The sequence below is a fragment of the Phascolarctos cinereus genome, unplaced genomic scaffold (genome assembly GCF_003287225.1).
Source record: "Phascolarctos cinereus isolate Bilbo 61053 unplaced genomic scaffold, phaCin_HiC Scaffold_2;HRSCAF=192, whole genome shotgun sequence".
Classification (NCBI taxonomy): domain Eukaryota; kingdom Metazoa; phylum Chordata; class Mammalia; order Diprotodontia; family Phascolarctidae; genus Phascolarctos; species Phascolarctos cinereus.
Genome location: NW_027555625.1, coordinates 208,689,951 through 208,704,732, shown reverse-complemented (window position 1 = coordinate 208,704,732; position 14,782 = coordinate 208,689,951). Strand labels below are relative to the sequence as shown.

General features: G+C 38.2%; 1 protein-coding gene across 3 annotated transcripts in view; it reads left to right on the top strand.

Annotated features, from left to right (window-relative positions):
• Positions 1-14,782, top strand: part of CRIM1 (cysteine rich transmembrane BMP regulator 1) — a 249,518-nt gene that overhangs the window by 214,288 nt on the left and 20,448 nt on the right. The gene's annotated exons all lie outside the window — the stretch shown is intronic.

Genomic DNA, 14,782 nt, shown 5'->3' with positions numbered 1-14,782 from the left:
GAGTCTGAAGGGACTCCATCAATTTCCTGTGCCTTTCTAGTGAAATTCAACCAATTGAAACTTAAAAAAAAAAAAGTAGCCCCTCATCTAAAGTTGTTTCTTTTACTAGGAGATCCTTCTGGCCACAAAGTCAACTAAAAGATATTGATATGTGTGAATTTCTCGCATGGGGTATAATAGGACAGTCAGATCCCATATAGGAGTAGAAATTAGGTTGTAATGTTCTGAAATGTAGGCAAGTTCTATCATCTCTATCTACTGGCTGTCTGTAGCATCTGTCATCAGGGTATGGTTTCCCATGCCCACATGCCTTTAGGGTGATACTTGAAGAACAAGATGTAGTCTTTCTGGCCACAAAGTTGTCCATCAATTTTGATGCTTGATATGAATGAAGTAGAACTCAGAGGTTGGCCAGCATTTCTCAAGGGATAGATACCTCTTTGTTTTCTTATATTCTTGCCACTATTTCTTCAAAGACTTTAAATCTACCCATTAAGATCATCTTGATCAATTACATTAATAGCTAGCATTTCTATAACATTTCAGGATTAACAGAGCACTTTATAAATATTTTCTCAGTTTTTCTTCCCAACAACCCTGTGGTGTTGATGCTGTTATTCCCATTTTTTCACAGATGAGGAAACTGTAGCTAGAAGTTAAGTGACTTGCCCAGAGTCACACAGCTAGTAAGTGACAAGCTCAGGGCTTCCTTACCAGGTCCAGCATTATCCATGGTAACATCTAGCTGCCTCAGTACCTTAATAAGGTATCTTAGCTCAATTTTACTTGGGTTTTTTTTTTGGGGGGGGAGGTTTAAGTGAGGCAGTGGACACATTGCTTTCTGTGACTTGGATGCAAAGGAAAAACCAAATGCAATATTTCTGAAAACAGAAAATTGTGACAAATAAGAATCACACAGGTACACGAAAGGAGATAGGACTAGGAAATGCCTTGGGGCTCTTAAAACAGAAAAGTTAATCCCTGTGCATTCTTAATCTGTCATATTCTATCCAGCAAAAATTATCTCCACCTCTGAAATAGTTTGTCAGATACAGACAACAGGTGATTTTACAATCTCAGTTGTAGATTTTGGTTGATTGTGATTGCTACTCGATCAAAGAGAGCCAACTTGGACATAGGTATAGGTGCATGACAAAGGAATACTGTTAACATTTTAAATAATGTAGAAATTACATCTTTTGAGTATCATCCAAGCTGACTTGAGTTAATTTCTAAATTTGTAAAAGGAAGAAGTAGGACTAGCCCATCTCAGTGGTCCCTTCTAGATCTAATATTCAAATGATTCCACAGCATGAATGAATACACTTTGTCACTGTTCAGCTGCTTCATTCTTAGTCTCATGATCATCAAGTTTTGTTTGTTTTAAATAAGACCTTCCATCCCTCTCCTCTCTGTTTTTTGTAAGTCAACCCAGTCTTTGTCTTATCATGGAGGGGAGAATGAATGGAAACTTTAAAAAGTCATTTTAGGAAGACAAGTTACAGGAAAAGCTAGAGGTCATGGCCAAGGGTAAAAACAAAACAAAACAGGGAAGCAAGTCCAGGATGTTAGATTCTGGTTGTGAAAATAGCAATCATAACAGTAAATGTATGAACTACCTTTTATCTGACAGTCTCCAAGGGGATTACAGCTATTAAGCCAGATTTTCTTTGTGTATATATCATTCTCTGGCAGCCCATTAGACATTTCTGAAAACTACATTCAGCCTTTCCAGCCATAGCATATGGTATTACAGTTGTTAAGGTATCCATTGGTGAAACCACTTGAATGGCTAAAAGACCTATCTGGCCACCTACTCTCATTAACTTCTGATCAAATTGAACCTACAAAGAAAATTAAAGTAAAAAAAAAAGAAGAAGAAGGGGGGCAGCTAGGTGATACAGTGGATAGAGCACCAGCCCTGAAGTCAGGAGGACCTGAGTTCAAATTCGGCCTCAGACCAAATACTTGACACTTCCTAGCTGTGTGACCCTGGGCAAGTCACTTAACCCCAATTGATTGCCTAAAAAAAAAAAAAGAATGTGAAAAGTAAATTATTGATTAATCCCAAAAAAATATAAATATTAGTCAATAAGCATTTATTAAGCACTTGCTATATGCTAGGCATTGTGCTGAGTGCTGAGGATACAAAAAGAGGCAAAGTTCCTGTCCTCAAGATGCTCACAATCTAATGGAGGAGACAAGAAACAAACACATATACAAATGAGCTATATACAAGATAAAAGGGGGAAAATTAAAAGAGGGAAAGCACCAGAATTTAGACAAACTGGGAAAAGCTTCCTCTAGGAAATAGGATTTTAGTTGGCATTTAAAGGAAGCCTGAAGACAGAGATGAAGAAGATCATTGTTGGAATAGAAGATACTCAGAGAAAATGTGGAAAGGTCAAGTGTCTTCTTCATGGAACAGCAAGGAGCCCTGTGTCACTGTATCAAAGAATATGTGGCAAGGAATAAGAAGACTAGAAAGGTAGGAGGAGTCTAGGTTAAGAAGGACTTTGTATATCAAATAGAGGATTTTGTATTTGATCCTGGAGGTGATAGGGAGTCACTGCAGTTTATTGATTAGAGGTATGATATGGTCGGACTTGTGCTTTAGGAAAATCACTTTGGTGGCTGAATGAAGGATAGATTGGCATGGGGAGAGACTTGAGGCAAGGTAGACCCACCAGCAAGGTATTACAGTAGTCTAAACATGAGGTGATCAGGGCTTGCACCTGAGTAGTGGCAGTATCAGAAGAGAAAAGGGGGCTTATTGAGAGATGTTGAAAAAGTAAGATCAACAAGTCTTGGCAACAGATTAGATATGGGAGGTGAGAGATAGTGAGGAATCAAGGATGATACCTAGTTTGCAACCCTGGAAAGGATGGTGGTCTCCTCTGCTATAATAGGGAATTGTGGAAGGGAGAAGGTTTAGGGGGAAAGATAATGTTTTGTTTTAGACATGTTGAGTTTAAGATGTCTGAAAGACAGTTGGAAATGTGAGACTAGAGGTCAGCAGGGAGGTTGGGGCAGGATAGGTTGATTGGGAAATCATTAGTGTTATTATATTATGAACATCAGTGCTGCACTAAACAGCTCAGAGATGACCTAAAGAGTTTCACATCCTTGAAATCCAGTGCCTCAGAGACCCAAGAGATACATTGGGAAATTTCACATGACCCATGAAGATTTAGTGGCAATTTTATTGTCCTCCTAGAATTCAGTTTCTCCATTCCCAATAAATACTCTGTAAAAGATCACACTATAGAAAGGCTCCTAATTTGATTTATCATTTACTGATTATGATTAAATAATTTTATTTATGACAATGCTTCTGTTGTCTCAGTCATCCCAAAACAATAAATGGTTGCACGATGTTGGGGGATGCACAGGTCCCACTAATGTGTTCTGATTATCATAGCTATGCACATGCACAAATTACTCTTCTGGGGTGAAAAAACAGACCTACTCATTTGGATTCCACTTAATCAGTTTGGTTTATAAGTGAGTAATCCTTTCAGCTCCTTGATATGAGCAAACTGTGTGTGTGGGGGGGTAATACAAATACACACACACACACACACACACACACACACACACACACACACACTTGAATATCATTCAAGCAAGCATTTGAAGTTAAGATTTGGATTCAAATCATGCCTGTGTGATTCTGGTCAAGTCACTGAACCTTTGTGCCTCAAGAGCTTACTCTTTGCGTACTTCTACACTAAGTGCTGGGGTACCCTCCCCCCAAATCAAAAACAGCCCCCTGTCCTCAAGCAGCTTACATCTGAATGGGGAAATCAACATGTACATAAATAAGAAAATACAAGATAAATAGAAAGTAAATGGGAGGTAACTTTAGAGGGGAAGGCACTAATACTGGGGGACTTGGATAGGCTTGCTGCAAAAGATAGAGTTTGAGCCAAGTCTCACAGGAAGCCAGGGATTCTAAGAAGTGGAGTTGCAGAGGGAGAACATTCCAAGCCTAAGGGACAGCCAGGACAAAGGATCTGTGTGGAGAACTTCAGAGGATGGAACTCCCTCCCCTGACACAAACCATAATCCATCTGTGACAGTAGAGCATTCCTAGGGAACTACTTGAAGCACAGAGGTTAAATGACTTGACCAGGAACACACAGTCACTGTCATGAGCAAAATATTAAGCCAAATCTTAATGCCAAGTGCAGAATTCTGTTATGTCATAGCTTCCTCCATAAGCAAACAGTAGGTCCCAATGAGTTAACTGACATCCTCACAGTCCCAGAAGCAGTAGATCCTAATAGTAATACGTACTCAGTTTTACTATACAGATGTAGTCACATGCTAGACAGTTAGCAAAACTTACTCCATGGACTTGAGAATTCTGACTTGTGGAGTTTAGTGGGAGTTTTCTTAATCATAGGAGGTGATAGCATCCTAAAGTTCTTGAGGTCTGAGCAATTCTGACTTATTATCAGGAATCATCACTTCTTGGTAGTCTCACTTAATGAAGTTACTTAAAGGGTACAATCACTATAACTTGAAACAAAAAGGTTCGGTCATTTCTGCTTATATGTAGTGTGATAGTGTGGAAAAACTTTAAGATTTGGAGGCAGAAGACCAGAGTTTGAATGTTGGCTCTGACGTTTTATAGCTGTGTGACCACAGGCAAGTCATTCCATTTCTTTGAACCTCACTTTCCAAACTGATAAAGTAGAGCTCCAGTTCAGTTCAACCTTTATGTATTAAATGTCTGCTGTGTGCCAGGTAGTGTGTGAGGACCTCAGGATATAAAGGCAGAAGCAGTTTTCATTCTAGTGGATTCTGAGTTGCCATATTTACTCTCTTGGGTTGTTGAAAGGCGAGTGTTTTTGTAAACTTAAAAGCATTATAGAAATGAAAGGTAGTAGTAGTTGTTTTCCCCTTGATTGAGTAACTGCAGCTTTGAGTTCTCCTGTGGGTGAAACACTAAGATGATTTGTTTGCAAATCAGTTTTCTATCTCGTTAACATCTGAAGCTATTTATTAGAAATTTCCCATTGAACAAAAGATCATACACTACTTGGTTAGCTCTGAGATTATAATGACCTTCCTATAATTCTCTTCAAAGGTATATACATAGCCATGTTTTCCTAATGTCACAGGTGATTTCTATTCCTTAACTTAAACCCTTCTATTAAACAGTATAATCTTCTTCTTAGATTCTTTTTATTTAGGGCTATCTCTGTCAATCACTCAATCTCTCATATAACATCTTCTGGGAAACAATCTCATTGGTACATTTGCTGGTTTTAATTTTAATTGAGTTCAGTATCCCAGAAGTAAAAACAATGTGGTTTATAACCAATACTCCATCCTTAAGGCACGGATGGATCTTTGAAGTATTTCTTGTGCATTTTTAAAGGTCATGATTTTGTGATGTTGGAACCACTTTCCCGTTTGTGTCAGTTTTCTGAGAGAACTCTCCCAATACATTTTCTTAAAATGAAAACATCTGTGCTTTGCTGTTAAGTGTAATCCTATAGCTGCTTGGGTGGTGATTACTGTAGATCTATTTGGTTTATAGAGCAGATTCTAGTGCATCACTTTGTCACCTAACTTCAGTATCAGTCTCAACAAAGACGAAGTCTAGATTATAGCTTCTCTATCAGGAACTTTTAAAGTACTAAATAGATTTGTGGCTAAAGGCTCAAATGGTATATCTCAGCCCACATCTCTACTGAATGACCTTTCTCATCATCTTTTCTTAATCACATGAGACATTGTGGCTGCGGAAATCACCATAGATGACCCGGGCTTTATTGCGATCTAGATAAAGTCCAAGCAGCTCCTGAGGGTTTATAGAGGTGTTAAGAAGATGCCTTATGGAAAGCCAGAGCTTCAGTGCCATTCACTATAAGAATGATGCTTTCAGGCATCGTTGCTTTTCAGTGCTATTGAGTGCCTCTCAGTGGCTAATCCCATCCCAGAAATTCATAATGTGCTGGTTTGCTGCTTTATAATTTCTAGAGACAGGGACTATGACATTTGTAGTGAGAACATATCTAAGTAGAAAGACTCTACTGCTTGGCTCCTGTAAGTCCCTCAGTATTTACTGAAAAACCTATTAGTTTTAGCCCCAAACTACCAATGGCAGGGAGATTTGAATGGCCAGAATTGTCTCAAGTAGGTTATATGCTTTTTCTTTTTGAAGTTTAGAGAGTGTAAAAAGAAACTGATTCTTATAAAACATGCTAGCTCTGGAGCCCATCTTGAGTTATCGCAACACATATGAGCAGTGTCTAATCAAGTTCTTTCTTCGTCTTTCTCTTTTTCTCTCTTCCTCCTTTCTTTCCTCCCTCCCTCCCTCTATATCTGTTTCTCTCTTTCTGTCTTCCTTTTGACTTATTAGCCCAAATCTCAAGTTGTGCCTTAGCATTTTAAAAAATCTCCCTGTTCTCCAAAGCAGCTCCCCTTCTTCTTACTTCAGCGTTCCTTCCCGGCTCCTGCTGTGCAAATAAAATTATAGGGATCCTAGTTGACTTAGTGAGAGGCTCTGCTGTGAATATGCCCATTATCTTGGATGTCAGCTACAGTCATTGTATGAAGATGATGGTTGATCCGCAGGGAGGCTAGCAGTAGCAATCAGGCTAGGGGAAGATTGCTGCTGTCATTTGCATGTGGCCTCTTTTTTATTCAGGTGGGGATGGGAGCATGTACTACATTGACACCAAATATCAAATACAGACCCCTTCTTTCCTTGGAAGCTTATACAAACATCAGCCACGTGGGAAAAACATAACTCAGGTCTTAAGCCCCTCAAATGGCCTGGCCAAGCAGTTAGAGGCCCCAGGGGAGTTGCCAGGGTCGCATTCCTGAGGCTCACTCGTGCTGTAAAATGGCACCAGTAGGGAAGGTGTGTGCAAGAACTAGACCAGCAGTCTGGGGAATAGGGAAAGCGCTTCTTTGAAACCCAGGGTGTGTACAGGGACATAGCTCTTACTCTCATTTTTCTTGAGCTTCCCTGTTTTATTTTATACAGTTTAAAAGGAAAATGCCCATTATCTTCCCTGCTTGAACATTACTGCTTCTCTTGTCCTTTCTCCTCCTTTACATCAGCACTCATGTTCAACATGATTTCCAGTTGACAGGGAGTAAACGTCGATGCATTGGTTGATGAACTGTGTGATGTATCATTCAGTGCCTCTGCTGACACAGTACTCAAAGTGAAGGAGGCGAGACTGGGAAATGTGCCCTCCTGCTGGTGTCATGGGACCAAGAATTCAGGATTCTGTAGGGCATTTTTTTAACTTATCCATGAAAGAGGGTGAAACACAAACACTGTTAACTTTGCTTTTGATATACAGAAGTAAACCAAACAGGTAAGAGTAAGCATGCATACAACTTTAGCAAGATCTATAGTAATATAACTTTTTAGGGGGTGGGGAAGGAATCTGTGAGTTCATTAATATAGGGAATTCCTCATGAGGAAACTTATCTCTAATATTGCAGATCACCAACTGTTCTGCAATTTCAAAGTCTTAGAAAGTTTCCTGGGGCCCTTAGAGATTGAATGACTTGCCTGGAGTCACAAAACCAGTATGCGTCAGAGAGAGAATTTGGACATAGGTCATCATGACTCTGAGGCCAGCTCTCTCTATGAAAGAAGGGGAACATTTCCTTTTGCTAATTCAGAGAAGCTTATATCTTTTGAAGCTTCAGTCAAATGCTCTAGTAATTGTTGTTCAAAACTCATCCTCTTCCTGGCACCTGCTTTTTCAGTGAATGTTGAAGAAAACAATCATGTTTCTTCTGGGCGGCTCTTCATCTGTAAAATGAAGAGGCTGGACTAACTGGTGTCTGAGGCCCCTTCCAGCTCTAACTGTGTGATTCTGTGACCTATCAAAAGCAGATAGAGGATTTCATGTCCCAGAAAATAAATTGAACTGGAGGAAACAAAAATGTTATGAGAGAAAAGGTTCCTTGTATACCTCTTGTCCAGCTGTGAAAGTTTTGAAAAGAAAGCTCAAGCCATTCTCATGATAATTTAGATAAAACTTTGATAGATATATTACCATAATGAAAAAGATCAATCTAGATAATAACATTCTAACCTCACTTTCTATATTTGGATAAACAATTATCTTGTTCACTGTTCCCTTGAAAAAATTTTTACATTCTGTTGTCTAATAAGTACAGTCTTCATAGTAAAGCAGCAAATATTTGTCGAGTTTGGCATTGAAGGCTTCATACAATTGAAATTACATTGGTGTAACATTTGTAGGAAAAGGGCCTATATATTTAGATAATGACAGCATCGTGAGTGTCTTAATTAGGCTTAATAAGGTTTAACTATGTTCAGTTTACATTTTGTTCTCTAAGACGGTCATTTGAGGCAAGATGTTGTGTTGCCCATCCTTCGTAGTTTACAGCTGTCCACATAAATATTCAAGGGACAGGTACACCTCAGAGGTTTTCCCTTCAGTTCAGCAAACACATCTTAACTGTCGGGCACTCCCCCGGGGATACCATTACATAAATGAAACAGCGCCTGCCTTCAAGAAGCTCATGCTTTACTGAAACGGTGTAACACACGTACAAGATAGGAAACAGTGCCTCCTTAGTGCCACCACATCCAGCCTTCAGTCTGTTCTTTATGCCTGAAATCCTTCTGTCTCTTTTCACTTGTCGAATTCCTGCCATTGTATAAATTCTAATTTATGATACCTTCCATGATCCCCATAGTTGATAACAACTTTTCCTGTCAGCCCTCACATTGTACTTCTTGAATAATGCTATATATACCTCTAAGACAGGGATGTTGTGCCTAGCACAATGCTTTTGCACATAGTAGGTTCTTAATAAAAAGCCTGTTCATTGTGTTCTTTAATAATGGTATGACTTTTTTTACCCTTCAGTGAGCAAAAATGTGTTCATTCATTCTCTCTAAAAGTAAAGAGTACAGTGAGTGTACCAGGTATGGCATACAGCTTGTGTGCCTGTCCAGGCCAATCATGTATCATTCCTATGACATTTCTTCTTTTTTCCACCTAATAATTAACCATATGTGTGACTAAAATAAAACCAAATTAGTCCACTGGAATGCTATTTAAATCCCTATGCCTCTAATCTTAAATACACAAAAGGAAGATGGACTGGTCACATGGTGAAGATAAGGGATGTCTGGTAATATTTATGAAATCTAAATAAATGAGATATTATTAGCAATACTAAATGATGCACTTTTATAAAACCATTAAGCATTTATTTACACATGGTGGTGTGCAAAAGCAGGTTAAACAGACTCAATTCCCACTTTTAAAGATCTTAACATCACAAACCAGACTGACTTATTGTTAACAATGTTCCTCAGAAATAAGAATTTCATCCCCTCTGTGGGCCACCTCTGAGAATGTAGGAAATTATTTCTTTAGGGTTCTAAATGACACCCTTAGAACTTGAAAGAAGTGATGGAGTTTTCAGGACTGCCTATGTTGTTTTCACACTGGGTCTTTGCCTCCTTTAATGTCAGCATCTTATTCATACCCCGCAGTATCATTAAAAGGAAGGATTTGCCCCGTGACGCAATGGATAAAGCCAACCATGGAAGACATTACTGTTGTGATTTTTGCTTGTCATACACCTCATACTAGAAAATGTGGAAGTACTAAGATGAATCCCTAAATCCAGAAGGACTCCCCTTTAAAGCAGTAATTTATTTTCTTCCTTATGTAATCAGCCTCAGAGTAGGAAATATTTCTATTACAGTGTACCCTGAAGTACCAAATTGGATACCAATGGAGAAGAGATTGTTGTAGTTTACTTATTTTCCTCTTTCACAGCAGTTAATTAGCTTTCTAATATAATTAGTAAAAATACTTCAGGAGTAAAAATGAAGTTCAGCCTTGACAAACGTTCCTTCTTTTCCCACAAAAAATAATCATGAACTAAATTATACATTTAAGGTAGCATAAAGAAAAAAAATTTAAAAAAAAAGACTCACCAAGGAAATGGGGCCGTAAAAAACAATTGGAGAAGTCAGTTAAATCTGAGTTAAGATTTCATATTTCCTCCCTCCTTAAATTCACCATAATCAAAAGTAAAAAATTACTCTCTCGTGACATGTCTGCATTCCATGGTTGAAAGGTAGCAATGTTCTGTGAATTAACAGTAGATTTGTGGCAGTGTGTGTTGTATGATGATGTCTCACACGTCTGCCTCCTACAAAGATTTTTTTAATGTACATTTGAGCTCTCTGACTTAAAAACCACTGCTGAAATTTCAACAATGAGGGGTAAAGGAGAGAACCTTATCATAGTCTGTGACACATTCTTTTTAACACCCACAGAGGATGTTAACTCTTCATCCTTTGAGGGGAGATTTACTCTTGTCACACCTCCATAGCTTTCCTACAAGAATTCTACACAAAATTCTTCCCAACCAAAAGAAAAATCCAGTAACTAAAAATGGAGGCTTTCCTGTATGTTCCCCTATTAGCATTAGAAGGACCAGGTATATGAATTGAAACAAAAATTATAATAATCTTACTTTGAAAAATATTTTTCATCCTTTTTTTTGCCTCATAGATTTTTTAAAAATGCAGTGTGTTTGGGGCAACTAGGTGGCACGGTGGATAGAGTGCCGGCCTTGGATTCAGGAGTTCAAATCCAGCCTCAGACACATCACACTTACTAGCTGTGTGACCCTGGGCAAGTCACTTAACCCCATTGCCTAAACCACCCCCCCAAAAAAAAATAAATACAGTGTGTCAGTTGGCACAGCTTGATCCTTCAAGATCTTTAGTTCTGTTTCTTCTGGTAAGCTACTTGAAGGCAGGAACTGTCTTTTTGCTTATATTTGCATCCCAGATATTTAGCACAACACATAGCACATAGTAAGCACTCAATAAATGCTTATTTCCTTCCTTTCTTCAGAATTGTTTCATAGTTTTCAGTTATAACTGGCTTTTCATGACTCCTTTTGGCGTTTTCTTGGCAAAGATACTAGAGTGGTTTGCCATTTTCTTCTCTGGTTCATTTTTACAGATGAGGAAACTGAGGCAGACAGGGTTAAGTGACTTGCCAAAGGTTACGCAGCTAGTAAGTATCTGAGATCAGGATTTGCACTGAGGTCCTTCTGACTCCAGACCTGGCACTTTATCCACTGTGCCACCTAGCTGGCCTTCTTCAAAGTAGGAAGGTCTAAATACTTAATAATTTGATGGATTGATGACCTCATTGATGTGAATACTCTGTTCCATAGAAGATGACAACATTAGTGTGCAGCAATAGAATTATTATGTAAATCTCCATTATGTATTTATTAGTCCATGCCACGAACCCTTCTTGGGTTCTGTAAAACAGCATCATTCAGATTCTTTTGTGAAGATATGTTTAACTGCAGAAAAACTTTCTCTAGAACATTCATTAGATTGCATACTTCAGTTTGTACAGTGCTGTTCTGTGTTGGCTTTAATGAAATGAGATATTGGCTAGAAGTCAAAGTAGTACTTTTAATTTATATTGACAAATTGTGGCAGTGTGGTTCACTAGAAAGAGTGGTTTATTTGAAGTCAGTGGAGATGAGTTCAAATCCTGACTTATTACCCGAGTGACCTTAACCCTGGTAGGTCTCATTTTCCTCAACTGTAAAATGAAGGATTTAAACTAGGTGACCTCAGAGGTTCCTTTCTGCTTTAGATCTATACTCCTATGATTTTACCCAAAATATTTGCTGAAGTTGGACTTGTAGGAATTCCATTCTATCCATCATGCGTTATTCTTGGTAATAGCTTTCGTCTTAAATTTAATCTGGAAAATATCTAATTGAAGTTTGTGGGGGTTTTTTTAATTTAAGAAGATAAAGTCAACTGACCAGAAAACTTTCTGTCGCAATCTGTACAAGTAAAAAGAAGTATATTTTTGTAACAATAGAAAGGGAAGAAGTGTAAGAGAGATATTATCGTACTTAATCTTAACATATATTCATTTCTGTTCTCCCTCTAGGACATTAGAAATTTTGAGGGCATAAATACAAGAGACAAAATGTTACCAACTATGGTTTGTTTGGTTTTCCACAAGAAATCTCATTTAAATAGATTCTGAGCTTCAATTTCCTCTTCTGCAAAATGAAGGAGTTGGACTAGATGGTCTCTAAGTTCCTTCTCAGTTCCATAGCTCTAATCTTATGATCCTGTGACCTTTGAGATGCCCTCCAGCTCAAAATATTATGATTATCCTATGTATGATCCTTTTACCTTCTGAAATAGTTTTACACAAAGTCATAGGAAAACTACTTCCAGCCACTCTGGTCTACACTTTGGGACTCTGCTGGACAGAAAGGACTTCTCATTCCTTAAGCATTTCAACTCTAACCCCCTTCAGAACACCCTGACAAATATTCTGCCCCTCTGGATTCAGTTCTTGTACCCTCTCCATCAGCAGATATCCACTGAACATATCTATGTGCTTAGCACTAATGAACTGTTTTCCAAAAGGCCATGCTCTAGGCACCTTTTTCTTTAAGAAAGAGAGAGAGGAAGGAAATTCTTTTCCTTCTAGGTTATTCTTGTATGACTTCACTCACTTTCTTCACTTACTGATGATTATTAAATGATGTATCTACAGCCACACAAGCAGGACCAAGGAAACAGGAATCTGAGCATGAGATTTCTATTAATCTGGTCACTATCTGGTCACTGTATACTATTCTCTGCATCATCTTTCCCTTTGTCAACTTTTTGACCTGTACGGAGGCAAGTAGGAGTTTTCCTCGAAAGAATGTCTCCCTGTTAGTTTGTCCCTCTCTGTTATTACTTGCCTTGCTGCCCAATTGATAATTATTCCCAACCACTATTAGTCGAGTTAGTGTTATAGGACTAGCCCTGAGAAATTGTCTTCCATTCATTCTGGGAAACTGGCAAAAGGAGTTAGGCCAAAGAAAAGTGAGCATACAAGGAGGACAAGATCAGGCAAACTAGAAAAGTTGGAAAGTTTTTGAGTTGGAAAGAGGAAAGGAGAACCTAATTTATAATTAAATTCTAAAATATTATAAATGAATGTTATTTTTTTACAAAATGTTTTGAAATACTTATTTTGCTTTAAGTATTTTTAAATAAAGTTGAATACTGGGTTGTTTTGTTTTTTTAAAGTGGAAAATGCACCCAACCTCAGTGAGATTGAAGGAAATGATTACTTAAATGTTAATTCCTCATAATAGCGTCACACAATTCTTGGTCCTTCTTATAACACTGCTATTACTTGTTCTTAAACTGCTGTTATTATGGGGAGGTAGGTAAGAAAGAAGAAATCAATAAAAATTACTCAAATACAAATTTATTTCAGTTTTATTTTGAGCAAGTAGAGGAAATAATGGAAATGGACATTTTAAACAAAGGCCTTACATATAAGCTCTACCCAAGATATATATGTATGTGTATGTGTATCTTTAATTTTATGAAGTTATTTTAAGACATATTTCACAAGATCACAAGGCCTCGAGCTCATCCCTTCCCATCTTCTCCAGTAAAATCTTTAATTTTATAAAGTTAATCTAAGACATATTTCACATATATGGTCATAAGGCCTTGAGCTCATCCCTTCCCATCTTCTCCAATAAATTGCATTCTTTACTATCTCCTTTCTCTCAATTTTCAACCTCTCCCTATCTACTGGTTCATACTTTACTGTCTTCCAATGTGCCCCTGTCTCCTCCATCCTTAAGAAGCCATCATTATTCCTCTTCTCACACTCACTCCTCAACTCTTTCCAGTCCGGCTTCAATCCTCATCACTCTACTGAAACTGATCTCCAAAATTACCAATGATATGCCAAAACCTGATGGTTTTTTTCTCAGGCCTGATCTTTGAAATTTTTGCTGTATGTTGACCACTGTTTCCTCCTGCATATTCTCTCCTGTTTTCATGCCACTGCTCCCTCCTGATTCTCCTCCTACCTGTCGAACTGTTTCTTCTCAGTCATTTCAGTCTCTGGCTCATCCATATAGTGTCCCTGACCATAAGTTTTCCCCATGGCTCTATCTAGGTTTTTTCTTTCCTCTAGGCTATCTCTCTTGGTAACGTCATTAATGCCCATGAGCTTAATTATCATCCCATCATCTCAATTCAGATACATATATACATATATGTGTGTATATATTATGTTTCATATACATATTATTCTATTACATATTATATATATATATATGTATATGTATAATGTGTATCATTTTTCAAACTGGCTATATCAGAGACATCTTAAACCCTGAATGTCCTAAATGAACTCGTTATCCTTTCCCCAAAACCCCCGTCTCTTCTAAATTTCCCTATTTCTATTGAATATTCTATTCTGTTCTCTTTCAGTCTCCCAGCCTCATAACCCTGGTGTCATCTTCAGCTCATCACTCTACCTCACCCCACATATCCAGGCAGTTGCCAGCACTCATTCTTTCTACCTTCACAGTATCTCTCACATCCAACTCCCTCTTTTTACTCACATATCAACCACTTTATTTTAGTCACTAATCACCTTTTTCTTGCCTAGATTATTTCAGTGGTTTCCTACTGAATCTTTCTGCCTCAAGGCTCTCCCCATTCCAGTCCGTCCTCTGCACTGCTGAGTCATTCTCCTTAAGTACAGATCCAACACCCCTACTGAGCAATCTTGAGTGGCTCTATTCTTCTTCCAAGGCAGGGGTTCTTAACCTGGGATCTGCAGGACCCTCCCCACTGAAGGAGTCTGTAGATAGGTTCCAAGGAATTCACGAACTTAGATGGGGGAAAAAATAACATCTTTTTTCCCACTAACTTCTAAATGAAACT